At 39.3% G+C, this 18,160-nt stretch overlaps 1 protein-coding gene across 7 annotated transcripts in view; it reads left to right on the top strand.

The window, feature by feature from the left end:
- Positions 1-18,160, top strand: part of SEMA6A (semaphorin 6A) — a 221,121-nt gene that overhangs the window by 99,957 nt on the left and 103,004 nt on the right. The window contains exon 1 of one of the 7 annotated variants that reach the window (XM_061624577.1): positions 12,862-12,912. The exons of the other annotated variants lie outside the window; for them this stretch is intronic. The gene's annotated coding sequence lies outside the window, so the exon portion shown is untranslated. Of the gene's footprint in view, positions 1-12,861; positions 12,913-18,160 lie in introns of those variants that run through there. 7 annotated transcript variants of the gene reach the window in all.

The following is an 18,160-nucleotide window of genomic DNA, read 5'->3' as shown; positions in this document are numbered from 1 at the left end:
GGATGTGTGCTAAATATGTAGTCACAGGGCTGGAACACAGCATTTGTTTAAGTTGAAGGAGGTAAAAGCCTGGTTCAGAAATATTGAGAAACCTGCTATGTGAACAAACCATGGCAAGCTTCTCGCTCGCGTGGTCCCCTCCATTTTGTACACCAGAGGAGGAAATCAAAATCTTTGCTTTTAAACTCACCACAGTTCCTTGAGATGTCCAAACTTGGAGGACTGTGGTTTCTTTAAACTCTAGTTAGTGATAATAGACCAGGTTCAAAAAGTGGTCTCTGATTCTAGATTTGTTCACTAGCTAGAGTTTTAAAAACTATTGTTTCCCAAGTTTGGATGTCATGGGGAACTGTGGTTGTAGTTTTATGTCTTATCTGATGCACAAAAGAGAGGGGGGAAGAAGGCTTGTGCAGGCCTGATGCCCGTGGGAGTCAGGTTGGGCACTGGCTGAGGGCCCCTGCGACCCAGTAAGGCCCCTGAGGGGCCCTTCCTTAGGCTGGGAGGGTGAAGCTCCCACTCCATGGTCCATGATAAGCCCAGTGACTCAGCACTGCCATGGATCACAGAGCAGAAGCTCCACCCTCAGGAAACATTCCCACATGTAGGCTGTATAGGCTTAAATAGGTCCGCCTGCCCCATCTACCTTCTGCGTTGCCATATCAGCAAGCTACCATGCTATGCGTGCATTCCTGCCATCACCCAAGTTGGTGAAGGGGGTATCCCTAAGGGGCTTATGCCCCGTCGCCATCTTGGGTGATTGTAGGCATGCGTGCGCAGTGTGCTGATACAGCGATGCTTGAGACAGATGGGGTAGTTGGAGCTATTTAAGCCCATGCTGCCTACATCAGGAGGGGGTGTTGGGGAGCATGACAATGCAGGCCTAGACCAGTCTGGTGCCCAAGAGCCCGCTCATGTTTGGTGCTGGCCCTGTGTGTAGGCTTGTTCACATATTGGGGAACCATGATTTTCTGTTATATCTGAACTGAGCTATAGTAGCTTTGGTCCAAGATAAGTCTGAAGATTTCCATAACCACCAAAAGTGGGGCAGATATGAAATTCAAGTGGGTACAGCCAAACTGGAAGTCTCACCATGGACATTTTTTCCCATTCCTATCGCCAACAAGTGTTGAAAAAAGATAACACAGGAAGAGCCAACATTTCATGCCTCAAATTTACACAGTGGATACAGCCAAACAGCTGGAAATCTGGTGTTAGAAAATCATGGGAAAGTAAGGTTACAAAGCTGAGCTGCTGGGTGAGAAGCAGAGCTGGAATCATGAAGTCAGCTACGATCATGAGGTGATGCCTCTGTGTAAAATGCTTTTTAAATCATGTTTGTATATTAAAAATAATACAATAACATCCGATCAGAATTGTATATAAAAGGTTGCATGGGTCAAAAACTTTTCGATAAAGATCATCCAGTACATTCACTCAACAGATTTTGAAAGTCACATTTAAAACACCCTCTTGGGCAGGTACACACTTATAGCAGTAAACAGCCAGTTTTCTGTAGACTTTTTCTGTAGAATAGATTTGCAGAGGCCTTTTCTTATTAATTTGGAACATTAGAATCAAGGATCTGCATGTTTACTGCTCCTGTCCTCCAAATTATCTTTTTTCTTGTATGAAAAGTGTTCTAGCCTGTTTGTCCTGGAAGCACCATGGGTATCTCTTGTTTTATATCAACAATTTACGCCTACCCCTCATTCTCTCAAAGATGTCTTTTTTCTGTAATCAAAAAGGATTAGCTAGCTGTCAATAGAGTACTTAGATTAGTCAACAAAGTAAGTACTCTATAATAATGTATTTAGAACTAATTGCTAAGCTGAGTTTCAACAAAGATTTCCAACCTAAATACTGGTGTTGGTGTCATCTCTTACAGTAGGTATAATCAGGACAGGTGCAATCAGCTAACTAGTATAATTTGAACATCCAGTCATAGGCCAATTCATTAATTTGGAAAAGTATACTACAGAAAAACAAAAAGACTGCACAGCAAGAAACAAAATTAGGATCAAAGCACTCACTACAGTCAATATGGAGATGCTGCTGAAAATGGCTTTCCATGGCAATTAATTCTTACTCAGCCCATAATATTTAGAAGCATTGGCATAGATATCAACTATCACGTAATGAATCTCCACTCCTCCTTTGGAAAGTGTCCGTGTGAAGCAGTAGTGTGCAGACAACAAAATATGATGGGCAAACTCCTTGCTATAAAGGCTTGTAAATGTTATGGGCCTTATGCAGATAATTGCCATTTTCAACAGCATGCTCCTTATGATGTGGGCTCTGGTTCTTAGATTCCAATGTGTCCTTTTTATTAGCTCCATGTCTGTGAAGGACCTTCATTATAAACTCCATTCCAATAGATAAGGAATAGCCTTGTCAGACTAGTCTCATAACTGAATGCCCTTAACAGTAGATGTTATGTTCACATTCTAGAGTTCAAAGTAGAATATGCTAGAACATGCAAACAATGGGTGTACTGAAAACATACACCATCTCACGATCACAAATTACTGGTGACTATTGTAACTATCCACACATTCTTAAGTCCTCATGTATTTAAGGCAGAGTGGAGCAACTTGTTTGTTGAGAAACAGCATTTTCCAATAGTTTGAGCCTATATGACCACCCTGTATACTACAAAGCAGGCTTGCTGCTTAATCCTGCCAACTGGTTTGTCCTTTAATCTTGACTTGCAGGTTAGACCTGACTTCTGGCTTTGTACAGTGGTTCTTTATTTCCAGCTCCTGGCTCACCTGAGACTGTTGCCCATTACCTACCCTGACAGCAACAGCAGGTGCTTGAGCTGCATTCATGCTGCTGTCTGTTTATTGCTTTGCTCTGAGTCAGACCATTGTAATGTATGGTGAACTTTTTAGGATTTTCTTGCCAAAAGAAGTTGACCTCAAACTGTTACATTTAAATAAGACCCAATAAGTGAATTTCCCCCTGCCTTAGGAGATGCATGTCCTGTGTCCCAGTCTCTAAGGAGTCCCCACAGGCTATGTCTATTGTGTGAATTTTTAATGGTGTTATAGAGTTCCCAGTAAAAAGTAAAATTTAAATAGTCAAGCTTGGCCTTATGCATGTTATCTAGGAATATTCTGACAACTCAGTGAGGTGACATTCTCTGATGTTCTTTGTGAAACCCCTTGTTTGCTGTTGAAAGGGCAGGGAATGTTTCCTGCAGGGAGAAAGAATGTTATTGACTTGTTCTTGCACTTATTCAGTATATGGTTTAGAAGCTTTTCCCTACCAAAAGGTAGCTCATCCGTCATTGCCAATTCATGTATTTATATGCTGCGACTTCTCAGCCTCTCCCTGTAGCAGACTTTAAAAAGATATGAAAGTTTCTGTTTGGGCACAAATGTGTAACAGTAAAGCTCCTGTTGAACCTCTTGCTTAGGGTGAAATTGTTTGGGATGAAATAATAAACAGTGGACTAATGTCAGGTCTCTTTGTGAATGATCTTTCCACCAGACTTCTGATTCTGAAACAGATCTGCCAATTGCTAAGGCCACATGCTACATCATCATGTGTGAAACATTTGCAGCCTTTCATGGGGGTGAGGAGCAGTACCACCCTCCTGCTGCCAACTAGGGTTGCCAGGTTCATGGCCTGAGACTGATCCTGTATCTTTAGGAGAATAGAAAGTCAGCCAAGTGCAGGTGTTCTTGCAACACTGTAATGGGAAAAACCACAAGGTGGAATTCTCCCTTCCCCCTGCACAACTTTTAAAGATACTGAAGACCTCTTGGAGGCTGGGATTGGCAACCAAGAGGTCTTCGGTATCTTTAAAAGTTGTGCAGGGGGAAGGGAGAATTCCACCTTGTGATTTTTCTCATCACAATGTTGCAAGAACCAGGGCTGTGGAGTTGGAGTCAGAGTCGGAGTCGATAGAAATGTACCGACTCCAACTTCCAAATAAATTTTGATTGACAAGAAGCAATTTTGAGTGGAGTCGGAGTCGGACAGTAGAAAAATAGAGGGAGTCGAAGGTTTGGCGTACCTATGCCACAGCCCTGGCAAGAACACCTGCACTTGGCTGACTTTCTCTTCTCCTAAAGATACAGGTTCAGTCTCAGGCCATGAACCTGGCAACCCTACTGCCAACACTGCTGCTTGCCAGGATGGTGGAGTACAAAGCAAATTTATTTTCTGTTGCTCCAGAGGGTAGGATCTGAACCATTGGGATAAAACTACAAGAAATGGGATTTAGACTAAACATTATGAAAAAAAAATTGATGGCAAGAGCTGTGTAATAGTGCCTCAGAAAGTAGTGGACTCTCCTTCATTAGACATTTTTAAGCAGAGGCTGAAAGGCCACCTATAGGGGATGCAGTAGTAGTAAATATCCTGCATCAACAGGGGTTGGACTAGATGACCTTTGAGAGCATTTCCAACTTTATGATTCTATGTCCTCACTTAGCTTTCCTTCCAAGTGAAAATACTCCTTTTTTATTGTTTTGTTATTGCCAATCCTTGGAGAAGAACCTAAGAAAATGAGTTTCACAAGTACATATGGGAATAATTTTTAAAAACTATTCTTCAAGAACTGTTTGCTTACATGCAGTTTAGGCCTGTCAGGAGTTACATAAATTATTCTGATAAATTATCTTGCTTTCCAGAGGAAAGCCGTATATATCTATTTTCCTGTAGGAGTCCTGACAAACATTTTATGAAATCGCTTTTGCTTGCCTTCGCATCTAACTCTGCTGAGTAACTTTCCCTAGAACGTGAACTTGAGGTTTGCTCTTCTCGTTGGCAAGATTATTTCTATGTAAGTGGAGTTTGAGTGCTGTCCTCTCAAAATGTTACCAGCATTGCTATGGGAGAAATGCAAGGCCAGAGTGTGTATTGGATGAGTGACTGGCTTAATCAAGCTGTGATTTACATTTCAAAAATTTTGGATGTTTAACATAGCTTTGATCAGCATTTTTTTTTTTGGACTGTGATGGCAATGCATGGAAAGCTTCAATCACTTGTAAGCTAACACTGATTATTTTTGAAATGCATGCTACAGAAAGTTATTTCTTTCAAGCTAAATCAAGCAAGCTGATGAGCCAGTTTTCTGAATAAACTGCACTAACATAAGCCAACATTGGTATCCGTAATTACAACAAGATGGCCATGCGCTGTAATTACTCAACAATTGACTTAAATGTGAAGATTTGCATTTCTCTGTTTGTTCATTATATTATATTCATTTTAATGGAATTCTTAAAAACTCTTCCAAAAACAAAACAAAAGCCCAAAATCAAGGGCTATCGCATTTCTAGAATTTAGCTTTGAAAAATGTAGGTTTAAAAATGGCCAAAATGTGTTAAAATATTTTGGCTGTGATCCAAATGTGTGCATGTGCCAGATCTATGGGCAAACTCTTTGTTTTTCATTACTCTAATTCTAAAAAGTTTCTCCATAGAATCTCCAAACAGTTTTATGGTACAAAAACTTGGTAACTTTTTAATTTGTTTGAGAGAGGCCATTACAGTAGGGCCCCACTCATACAGCGGGTTATGTTCCAGACCCCCGCCTAAAAGCGAAACCTGCCAAAAAGTGGAACTCATTCAATAGAATGGTGCCCGATGCCTGAAAAACGCCATAAAAGCGGAACAAGTGCCATATGAGTGGGGCCTTACTCTAATTGAAAGTGGCCATATTAGCGGAACGCCGCAAAGCGGGCTGCGGAAAAGTGGGGCCCTACTGTATTATAAAATAAGACATACTGGGATCAAAAGCAAGTATGGAATTATCAGCCTTTGGCATGAAAGATGTTTTTCCTAACCCCTAGCCCCAAATATGCTGAAGACTGGTTGTATTTACACAATTGATAAAAAAAACTCTGAACATGCTCAGAGGCACTAGCTTGATCACTGAATTCTGCCACCCCAAAAAGGTTTTGAGATAAATCTTAGTGATTCCTGGCTCAGATTCCAGAGATTATAGTCAGATATGCAAACCTACTGTCATGAACCACAAGAATACCGAAATGATATTCTTGTTCTGGGCACCTGAAGGAACTTGGCCTGAAGTATTTAATACTCTAAAGAGATTATAATGGCAATACTGCCTGAAAAACGTAGCAAGTTTCTGTGTTCCTGCTTTGCTCTTATTTAAAACAAATGAGATATGAAAGCCTTAGTTATACTTTCTGTATATCTTTGAAGCAAGCACATAGGCAACATTTTTGTCATGTGCTAAAGGACAGCATAGAAGGTCAATTGACTAACACTGATATTTTCCAGGCAAATTTAGCCCTGGGAAGACTAATGTTGTTGTAGTGTATCTGTTTTATGTTGAGCAGGCTGAGATGAAACAGCCAAGTATTTAAGAATGTGTTCTTTCCCTTGTCAAAAAGCAGTGATTGCTGCTGCCATTGATACTTCATCCCATTCGGAATCTTGACAGAGATTTATTGAAGCCCACAAATAATCAATAGCCCTATTTTTACCTCTTAAATGAGAGTGTCTCCCCCCTCAACGAAATAATGAAGACACCATTGTAATGGCTGAACAAGCTGATCTAAAGTTGTATCTTGTTCCTATATGTGTTTCTGCTGTTAAGTGAGAGGAATTGTTTTCATTGTAGCTGTAGTTCTAACATTAGACAGTATAGTACCCCCTCCAGGGGGAAATTCACAACTGCTTTCTTGCAGCAATCCTTTTTGCATGCAGAGCTTGTTAGCTGGCATTTTGAAGTGATGGAGAAGTTGCAATAAGTACACATGGGTACAATACTCTGTGATGGATTTTGAATTTGTTTCCTGAATCCATTGCACATAGTAGTTACATTACAATACCAATTAGGGCTGGTCAAGTCTTCAGGAACGTGAATCACCCTGGCCAACAATAATGGTCCCTCCTGGATAATATCCATTCAGCTCACAATTCGAGCATGCTTCTTTAAGCAAATGTAACAACGTAATATGCTTCCTCTAATATTTTTACCTCTTGATTATAAAGACTGATGAATTAATCCTCCCTAGATGCAGCACAAATTAAGGTCTAACTAACAGAAATGTTTCTGTTTCTCAAATATTTTCAGTGGAGTGGTATGCGAGGTGGAATTCTGACCCTCTTCTTATCTTCACTGTCTTTTCCAGACATAAAATATGCAAGGTACAAAGTATACCTAATGGTTACCTTAGAACAAACATTGTAAGCAGACAGCGGCCCAAGGCTTACATGTCTGACACTTTTGAGCGATTTGTGTATAATGATGCGAGGTGTAAATGCATCAGAGTATCCTTTTGATTCAAGAGAGGTTATTGTGGTATCCTAGAAACCTGGTGCCTACCTCTGGATCTTATCACAACCAAATGTGATACCCTGCCTTTGCATATGCTGCACTGAAAGCAAAACTAAAGAGCCTCTTTAAAGTATATTTAAGCAATATTATTATGGTATTGTTGTTTTAAGGACACATAGGCAGAATTTCTAGTACGATACTGGGGATTGACACTGAGTGTCTGATGGGCATTTGGCCCATATATTAAGAACTTTTTTTTAAAGAGCTATGCGGAATTATTGTTTTGATACTGATTCTTGCATCATTCAAAGAAGATGCAGTTGTCTTTGAGGCCTGATTTAGGAATTCTAAAATTGACCCATGACCCATAGCTGTATTGCAGTAATGCCAATACTCACATGGTTCTCCAAAACAAAAAACAGGCAGCCAGCTGGCTAGATGGTGAGCAAACTGGTGAGTTCCTGATGTTTGGGGCAACTACTTAAAATATATATCAATACACATTTCCATTATGAAAGAGAAAGTACAGTGGAGGATTGTACAGGCAGACAGACTTACCAAGTGGAGGAGAAGTGACAGGCAAGAAGCCTAGGAGTACAAAAATTAGCAATAGTGGTTAAATTGCTAGAATGTGAGACTAGCATTCTTAAACCTGGGGGCCAAACAAATATGTATATGCATATTAATTTCTCTACTGAGTCAAGCCTTTGTGAATTTTGTCCACCTTAGAGTTCACTGTAGGTATTGTGGCACAGGGCTGCTGAACATCTTCTCCAGCCATCTCTTTCCCAAAGTTACATCCACAGTAGACTGTAGTTTAAAAAAACCACTTACTTTGGGTGTCTTTTTACCTTGGAAATTCAGCAACTTATTGGCCTCTCACTATGGTTTATCATTAAGTGAACAAGCTTTGGGCTTATCAGCTCTGTTTTTAACTAACAGTAGCTTATCATTATGTTGGAATCCAGACAAACTGTAGTGAGTCATAACTGTGGTTTAAGGAAGCAATCCAATTTGTGGTTTACAATCCAAGCTGTGGTTTACAATCCTGGCTTATTTCCTTATACCATAGTTAAAATTAACCACGGTTTTGGGGTTGGATGTAACAATAAACCATTTGAATTGAAACTGGAAATGCAAGCTTCCAGTCTTGCGGCTTCACTAGAGGACGGGGGAGGACCCAAGCCTGAGGCTTATGCACATAACACTAAACCATAGTTTAACATTACACCTGAACCAGATCACTGTGTCACATGCTGAAATTATGCAGAGAAGTCTGAAAGACTGCTGTTCAACAGATGTAAATTAAATTATCCCACTGACTTCTCCTGGACCTTGAAATCTTGGACTCGATTAATTAATTCTAGCTTCTGTGTAGTTGATCTCCAACAGCAAGTTTCATGTGGTTCTTCAACAAAAGGAAGTCGAAAAATGATCTAAGAAATCTGAATTCAAAGCTATACCACGATGACAATAGAAGAAAACAAGCCTTGGAACTTTATGAGTGGCAGAATAAAGTATGTGCTGCAGATAATATAAGTTAAAAATCAAAAGCTTTCAAGTCACATCTCCCCCTTAAGGTAGGTTGAAAAGTGAGGCACAGACATTAAAACAAATGCGGTCCACAAATCTGCAGCTGATGGCAGCACTTAGAAATAGCTGGCATATGGCCGCTGTATTTTATTCAGCACTTCTGGTTTTATATATTGTAACAAGGTGACTCAAAACAACAGGATCCAAACATTTGCTCATTTCCAGCCTTTTGTTGCCTGATACAATAATTTGCAAAAAGTGAGGGTTTCTCTGCCCTTTAGTTAATGTAAACTTCTGCCTGTGAGAGGAGATATGTCAATTGGGCCAATTCTGATCACAACATTTTAGTTAAAATCTGTCCACTTATGGTTACCTTAACAATTACAATTTATTATGGTAAAAGCCAAACCTCTTTGGGTCTGTGAATTAATTATGATGATGTTAACATTCAAACAGATTACATTAAGCAATCTGTGTTGTATATCTTCAGCAAGAGAGGAGATATAGTTAAGGATCTTACATTCATTGTCAATGGCCTACTAGTGGAGGGGCCAAAGCTCAGTAACAAAGCACATGCTTGCACTCCCTCTCCCACACTCCCTCTCGCTCTCCAAAGATCACCAAGAGTCATTTGTACATTACTCAGGGCTGTGTGCCTCCTCTCATGTCACTCTGGAAACATATAAATCTATGTGGGTCAGCAGCACTACAGATTACCGCATAGCTCAATAAGTGGTAGAGTACATCCTTTACATTTACATGCTGGGATCAATCCCCACCATTTCCAGGATCTCCTGTGGCAGAGCTGCCGGAGATGTTAGACAACCATGGCCAGTCTCAGTGGAGAGCACTGGGCCAGATAGACCTGTAGTCTAACTTTGGTATAAGGCAACTTTATATGATCGTATACATTGCATGATGACAGTGCCTGTGGGTTGAATGTCACTACTGTATTTATATATTTATTTATTTTTAAAAACTTGTATACTGCTCTTTCATTAAAAAAATCAAAACACATTGCAACCATTCACATTTAACATGCAGTTCAGTGGAGCCACAAGACGTCTTTGTCACTAAAGTGGCCTAGTGACAGACATAGTGAGGCAGCCACAGTACTCCGGGTAACATATAACTGACTAGCACCTCAGACTCCAGAGAGCTGCTTTCAGAACTTGCTGTCTATTAGAGCTGACAGTACTGAGCCAGAGGGAACACTCCCCTGACATTATGTAAGGTAGCTCTTTATACCTTCACTTCTTTTATGCAGCTACAGTTCCAGGTAAAAATGGGTATCAATTTCCTTAAAATATTAAGAGTTGCAAATGTCCCGGCATGGGGCATTCACCTATTCTGGGCAGTTGGGGTGGGGTGAGAATATGTTTCTGTATACTGCCCTGATGTTTTGTGAGAGGAAGGTATATAAATATTTTGATAAATCAGTAGCACCAACACTGCAGGTGTCACAGCAGATCAATTTTAGGCACAAACACTGGGTCTTCTGCTATGCGAGGCAACACATAATCAGAGCTTGGAAAAGTTACTTTTTTGAAGTACAACTCCCATCAGCCCAATCCAGTGGCCATGCTGGCTGGGGCTGATAGGAGTTGTAGTTCAAAAAAGTAACTTTTCCAAGCTCTGCACATAATGAAACATAACTAAATAGTTATATTTGCCTTCATCTTGCTTGCTGTGGGAACACTTAGAGTGATCCTCTTGTTTATGGCTAGTTAACCACAACTCTATGGGAATCACACTCAGTTTGACTCTGAAACTAGCTTTGGCCCTCACAGCACTTGATTTGGGGCATCAGCAAATGTCTCATAGGATGCTGCATTAACTGGTACAGTACAGGACTTGGTCCCAGCACATCTAATCATATGGAGCCACTTTTTCAATAGTATAGGATTGGGCCATAACATTCTGCATCTGACAGGAAACACCAGTAGATGTCACATCCAATTGATTCAAACTACTGTTGTGTCTTCAGCTAGATAATCTGGCAAAATATGAATGCCCATCCATTAATAAGGGGAAACTACTAAGAACTGCTTGGTTGGCAGACTGGAGCCTCTGATACATCTGGAACTATGTGGAATTATGAGACTGCTCTAGTGACTAGGTCCCTGTAGAAATGCTTGTGTTTTTTTCTGAATCTACCATTTGTACCAACCTTTGTTGTGTCTTTTAACAGCTACATCCAAAGTCTAGGTGCACTATTCATACACAAATAAGCAGTACCTGCTGTATACAAAGTGAGGGTTTGGAGTTGATTTAGGTTAAGAAACTTTTACTAGAATTTTAATTGGGTTCAGCATTGTTTACTCATTTCACCGTTGCCATGCCTTGCTCACTAAAGATGCCAGTTGATCCTGAGGGACATACTATGCTAGGATATACTTTTCTTTATTTAGAAAACGTGCCAAATAAGAATGGAATGACATAAGGGACAAATTAGCGAGTCTGTTTCCCAGCAAAAACAATGCATATTTCCCACAAAAATGGAGTTTAAAGACAACTACAGATTTGATGTAATACAGTACATTTATAACTGCATAGATATGAGTTGAGTACCTATAATCAACATTCAGCCTCCCATATTTGCATTGTTAACACAGAAAGTAAATCATATATAGTAGTGTCTGCTTGGCGGTGGTGGGCACATACTGATGCATGAAAATAGATTGTCCACCTCAAGGCTTAATTCCCGAGCCTCCTGCTAAGGAACAGAGATAGCTCATGTCATACCAATAAGCAAAATTCAGCAAGGAACCTACAATTTATAGAGATCAACACAACAGATAATCTCAGTTGGAGGACACAAAAATGTAAAGAACAGTTGAAGGCTTAAGGAGAGACAGTGTTTGTGCTGACCCATGTGATGCAGCCTTAGTAACTACAACATGTTAAGAAATAGCACTGTCAGACAAGATGAATACCTTCCAAATGGAACAGAGGTAGCACAGAATTCTGGTCTATTGATTCTGGCTGCAACCTTTATTGTAAATGGTATGCAAGGACGTTCTCTGTTTCAGTTATATAACAAAGAAATATAGGGGCAATTCTAATGGGAAAATGGTATCAACAACTTGATAGAGTAGCTATTTGCCCTTCTACCAACTGTTATTATAATGGGTACATACCCGAAGAAGAGTATTTTTCAACTCTATCAGAAGTTCAGATCATTCGCCTTGGTACTGATGGAAGAATGATATGTTCCAAGATTATTTTGTTCTGAATTTTATTTTGACATCACTTGTCAAAAGCTGCAGGGCAGGAAGGCCTGTTAGCCTTTACATTTCCTGCCTGCAATTATCTTTGTTAAAAGAAACCAATAGGCATACCAGATATCTTGCATATTTCATGGCTGGTATAGGGAATTAAACAAAGATCAGCATGCATCATCTACCAATCTACTTAAAATATCTAAGAATGTAGTGAAACCTCTCTTCTCCTTTACATACAGTTACGACTGTTGCTGGTGAAGATTAATCAATACTCTATATGAGATATAAAAATTAAAGGAACTGTGTTAGGTCTTTGAGCTATGCTAGTGGGGCGGTATAAAAATTTAACAAATAAATAATAAATAAAATAAATTAGACAAGATGGTAGATCCCCCATGTGTGTGTGTGTGTTTAAGTTACAACCAAATAAGGGGGCACCTTGAATCAGTTTGGAGGCACAGTGCTAAGGGAGGAAAGGTTTGCTGGTAGCATAATTTTTATAGGGAAAACAACATGAGGACAAAGAGCTAAATCCCCTACCCCAGTACTATAGTTTCATCTGATTCACACCCCCTAGCATGAGCTACTTTAAAGTTGAAGCTATAAATCTCATACTGCCTCATCTAGTTTGACCCTGTGAATTCACAAGATACTTGAGACAATAATATAATCCAAGAGAAGTTATTGCTCCTGGCTGAGGTGCTTTGCTTTCTAAAATACTGTAATTGGTATGGTATTGTAACTACTATTTGCAGCTGATTCAGTAAACAAGCTTCAAAGCCCATTGGTTTGTACTGTGCTCGTGAATGCTCACTGTAACTTCTTCTTTACCCCTAAACTCTAGGTAACTGATAGCAGAAATCTGGGGTTACTAATGTGTTTCTGTTTTGCTAAGGTGGGTATGGTTTCCAGAAGTCAAATCACGTTAACTTTGTTTTTTTAATAAAACTATGTCTCCTGCCATACTGATGCAAAATCATCATAATCTCTTTCAAAGCTCTGTGATAACACTATTGTGGTTTGAAGAACTCTCCAATGTGACTTGCTATCAGACTTGGGTAGTGTATGTTATCATTATATGCCAAAATGACATTTTGGAGACATACATTATATATTCTTCAAATAACTCGGTTATTGCTAGTATTATTGCTGCTGAAGATTCTAGAGTCAATGGACAAAATTGGAGGCCCCATTGTTTGAAGTGGTAAAGAAACATAACATCCTTTCTCCTCAAAGTTTTGGTTATTAGACAATGGCTGTGTTTATGGTTTATCATTACAAGAATGAGCCAAAGTGAGCCTTGGGCTTGCGTGCTCTCCCTCCTCCTTTGGTACAGCCATGAGAAAATCATTTGCTTTTGCTTCCATTTTTTTTAACCTCAGTTTAGCGTTAAGTATGAATACTAAACTGTCAGTAAGCCATGGTTTGTCATGATGCCCTAAATGCATCCATTGTTTAAAGGAACATTTGACTTAAAGGAGGTGTTTGATTTTCATATTCAACAAAAGTACGATCTCCCTATGACTATGATTTAAACAAAGCTGTAATGTTTCCCATAAAAATGTAGGAAGACTAGGGGGTGTAGGATTGTGGGCAAATCCATTGGCTGCACTCACTGGGAAGTGTTTAGGGAATTGGCTCCCAAGTGTGCTTACCTAAGAAGCCCTTACATTTTGTGGCTCTTGTCATGTGTTTGGAGCCTTGTGTATAATATTCCTTAGCATTATGCATGGGAGTGTTCTGGCAGACATGAATATCCAGCTGTCCCCGCACCTGTCTGAGTGTTCCATTTTGCAAAGAATCACCATTTTATCCAGACAGATCCGTTGGCCCCTGAACTATCTATGACAGCTGGATATGATTGTTTTACAGCTTCCCCCTTAAAACCATTTCTTCCCAATGGAAAATATATTTATGAAGGAAAAGATTTCTGCTTATTTTTAAGAGAAATATTATAAAGTTGTGAATGGTTTAGTTCAAATCATACAAACTATTCTCTTTTAAAGCACTAGAGATCATGCAATGAAATTAGTTTACTGTAGGCTCAGGACAAATGAAAGGATGTATTTCTTCATTTAACACATAATTAACTTTCACAGTTCATTGCCATAAGATGTGATAGTGGTCACTAGCTTAGAAGCTCTTTTTTAAAAAAGGATTAGAACAATATGTGGACTGTCAATAACCTTTAACCATAGTAGCTAAAATAGAATACACATATTCAGCACAGTGTGCTTTTGATCCAGAGTCTACAAACAAATAATAGGAGATGGCATCTCTGTCATTCTGTTTGTTTGTTTGTTTGTTTGTTTGTTTGTTTGTTTGGTAAGCTGTCCATGGCTAGAGTCAACACTGGACTAGATGGCCTTTGATGGCCAACTCTAAATTCTCTCAACTCCAGGAAGGTGACTCAATATAAACATGCACAATGTTTTGTTTATACCAATTCTAGACTTTCAAGAAAATAGTTGTTAAATACTTGAAAGAAAACATATGTGCAAGTACATAGAAGCTACCAGAAACAAGTATTGAAAAACCCAAAGGTTTGCCCAAATGGCAGTCTTCTGAACTCCTACATTGGATTTTGTAGTGTTTACCTAGGGACATGGAAATGTTCCCATTTTAACCTTTTTCTGATATAGTCCATGGAAAGCTGCTACCATCTGGCATGGAGAGCAGATAAAGGTGTCAGTGAGTTCTTTATACAGAGCTCTGTTAGCAAGTCACTTCACAACATTCTGTGACCATTACTGAAGATGGTTCTGAACAGTGGAATGGGCCCAGGTCATCAGTGGCTTTTAGAGAATGTTAAGATGATAGTAGAACAGTGGCTTGCAGGGAATAGTATCGTTATAGCAGAGCAAGGCTGGGGAACCTGTGGCCCTTGAACTGTTACCGAACGAAACTCCCATCATCCTTGACCATTGACCATGTTGGCTGGAGCTGATGGAACTTGGGAGCCCAACATCTGGAGGGCCACAGGCCCCACCTTAGAGCTTTTTCATATAAACATCTGCCTTGTGTTAGCTATACAAGAGTACCACCCAACTCACCCATATTCAATAGGCCAGACGTATCTAAAAGTACTCTAAACTGAAAGCAGCTGGCAAACTGTAAAGACTTTGATGTGTTTTCATTCTCACTCACTTTGGTTCTTTCATAAAGGAAAGTTCTTATGAGAACTTCTTCACACTTTACAGTTTTAAATGTACACTTAAAACATTCTAGGTGTACAGCTAAAATGTAAATGTGAATGGAAGAAACATGTTTGCAAAAACTAATATTGTACTCATCAGGGAGCTGTGATTGGCTGTGACTCCTGGAAAAGTGTATACTTGGTAGCACATCTGGGTTTGCTGCTGTGTAATACATTCACCTAAAACTATCTAATGTGATAAATAGCACTTAGTTAAATGATATTAAGAGTCAGGGCAAGCTAAGCACACCATGTAATACAAGTAATTACTTCAACTGAAGGGTGCTTTTTCAACATGTTTACACAAAACTGTGCAGAAAGTTGAGCAAGAAAAAAGGAGGAACAGGATGTATCACGTACAACTGATTTTTCTTTTTAAATCCCTAAAATGGAGAGGCCAAGATTTATCAGCCATGTCTTAATGCTTTTCGTATAATGCCCACAATTAGGTAGCTGAAGATGTGATGACAGAGAGTAACATAAAGTACCTATTCTTCTGCTAGGGAGACTCACCATGAGCCATGAGTCTGAATGATCAGCCTGGTCCTGTGAGTGAAAAGTGGTTATAAAGAAAGCCTTAACAGCTTTTCTTCTGGAATAGCTGCCATTCTTCTTATTTCTAGACTAGCTTTTCATTTGCCCAAAGTGCTGGGTAGGGGAGAGATGGAGAAATTGCAATTATTTATACACAAAAAGAACATAGTTAATTTGATTATCTTGAAATATACTTGTAGAGGTTGAAAGAAGTGTTGACAGAGTATGAAACATAAATCTGTAGAAATAGCAAAGCCTAATTCCACCTTGCATATCAGAATGCAACATTCAGCCACTCCTTTTAATTTTTCTTTTTTTAATGAAAGATAGTAAATAAGTTACATTTGCACTATTCCTTCTTATGCTTTGCCTGTTTAATATGGTACAATTACCTTTTAATTTCAATTAAATACTAGAGGCCCCTACTGTGCATTAATACACATTTCAAAATCCAGCTTTATATGTATGGCTAAGTTACATTGGTTGCTGTGATCTTTAGTGAGGCACACACTCCAGGTTACAAGGGCCCTCTGTTGCATATCTACCACAATGAACACTTCTATTAGGATCCTTTCTTGAAACTGTAGCTCTTATGGTTGAGGAGAAATGTTTGAGAACTGGGAGAGTAAAATTATAATGAAACTGGAATGAGAAAGCAAGTAAAAGTAATCCATTGCTTGTGATTTGTAAACCATAGTATCAATATTTTTCAAGAATTTACCAAAAATGTCTTAATGGGACATTGTAGAATAAAGCCTTTTTGCTGTTATGTGCTTAGCATGGATGTGTGGGTGAGAGCTGCATTGCAGTTACTGGCTTTGCCACCAAGAATGCACACGTTTCTTAGAACACCTGAACAAGGACCCTATCTGTACACCTGTACATCTGGAGGGTTCTATCCATGTGAAAGGAAAATCTATAAAGGCATGGTTTCTGATAATGTGGGCACACCCCTCAACGTGTACAGATGTATGTGTACGTACCATGTTCAGAGATTCTAATGTATATGCATAGGTCCTGGGGCATAGCATGCTGTTACAATGCCACATCCACCATGCATGCATGAATTGTATGTGCATAACTTCTGAAAGGCTCTTATGAGACACTTATCCTTGGTATACAGGCCAGATATTGCATGCAGTTCATGACTGAGTCCTGTGCACATTTAGGCTGCATAAAATCCATTCCTCATGCCAGTTCAGCCAGCACTATGGCAACTAATTCTTTGTAATGTGACCAAACATAGCTCTGGGAATGTAGTTTCCACCCACATAGTTCCTTCACACACATTCCTAGAACTGGTAAGTTAAGTGTGAATTGACTCTTCCTCTCCTTGACATGTACTGAGAGAGAGAGAGAGAGAGAGAGAGTGTACTGGACTTGATATAGTACTGGACTTGGACTGGTTTGACCTAGGTTCAGATCCCCACATGGTCATAAAACCCACAGTGTAGTCACTAACTGTCAAGCTACCCTATTTAAGAAAATTGTTGAAAAGTTAAATGGGATAGGGTTGACAACCCAGACATTTTTCTTCAGTATCCTTCAGTATTTTCCTACCTGGTATGGGTGTCATTAATCCCAGAGCAGCTTACATTAAAGTTTATTGTCTCAGAGTTCAGTGTTTAATTCTAGGGAGAAAATATAAAACCAGACAAATTTTTAAAATTGTGTGTATGAATAAAAATAAACAGATAAGGAGTACAGACATTTATTTTGCCTTTTTCTGAGGTTCTCCAATGGCATACTACGGAACATCTATCCCACCTCCTTGACTGTAATAGAATTTAATGTTTTGTTTTAATATATACCTGAATCGCAAAATTAATTACTACATTGCTTCCAACTGTTTAAATGATTAAGGACCAATTCTGAAATTACACTCTGAAATGAAACACTCAGGGGTTGTTAAAGTTTTTCTTGGCATGAGGAAAGGACACATAGGTCTCTAATATTAAATGGTGTTTCAAAAGGGCAAGTTAGCACTTTGTTTGCCAAATGGACTTTCAAAAGCTGTCTTGGTTACAAAGCTTGACTGTCTTTGCATAAATCATGGATCGGCTACAGTAAAATAGCTTTGTTCAAAAAGATAATCTTTGGCAGGCAGCATCAAAGTTTTGAAATTCTGGAAAGGATGAAAAGAAATCCCTGCTTTTACACTGATTTATCCTGTGGGCCAGCACACCTCTGTAAAATTTGCCTGGGAATTATGAGATACTTGCTGTGTTGTGCAAAAATTGTCTTTCAGTGAAACAGAAAATCTCTGCTGCTTCTTTTTTTAAACAGCCTCTTTAAAAATGAATAAAAGAATGCATACATGGAATGTGGCAGGTGGGGTGTGAGAGTGAAGTTACTGCTTTTAGGAAGTTTTACTGCAGTTTGGAGCACTGGGTTTTTATAGCAGCTAAATTTA

Source organism: Rhineura floridana, chromosome 1 (assembly GCF_030035675.1).
Source record: "Rhineura floridana isolate rRhiFlo1 chromosome 1, rRhiFlo1.hap2, whole genome shotgun sequence".
NCBI classification, from domain to species: domain Eukaryota; kingdom Metazoa; phylum Chordata; class Lepidosauria; order Squamata; family Rhineuridae; genus Rhineura; species Rhineura floridana.
The sequence above is the reverse complement of the archived record's forward strand: the minus strand, read 5'-3'. Positions and strand labels throughout refer to the sequence as shown.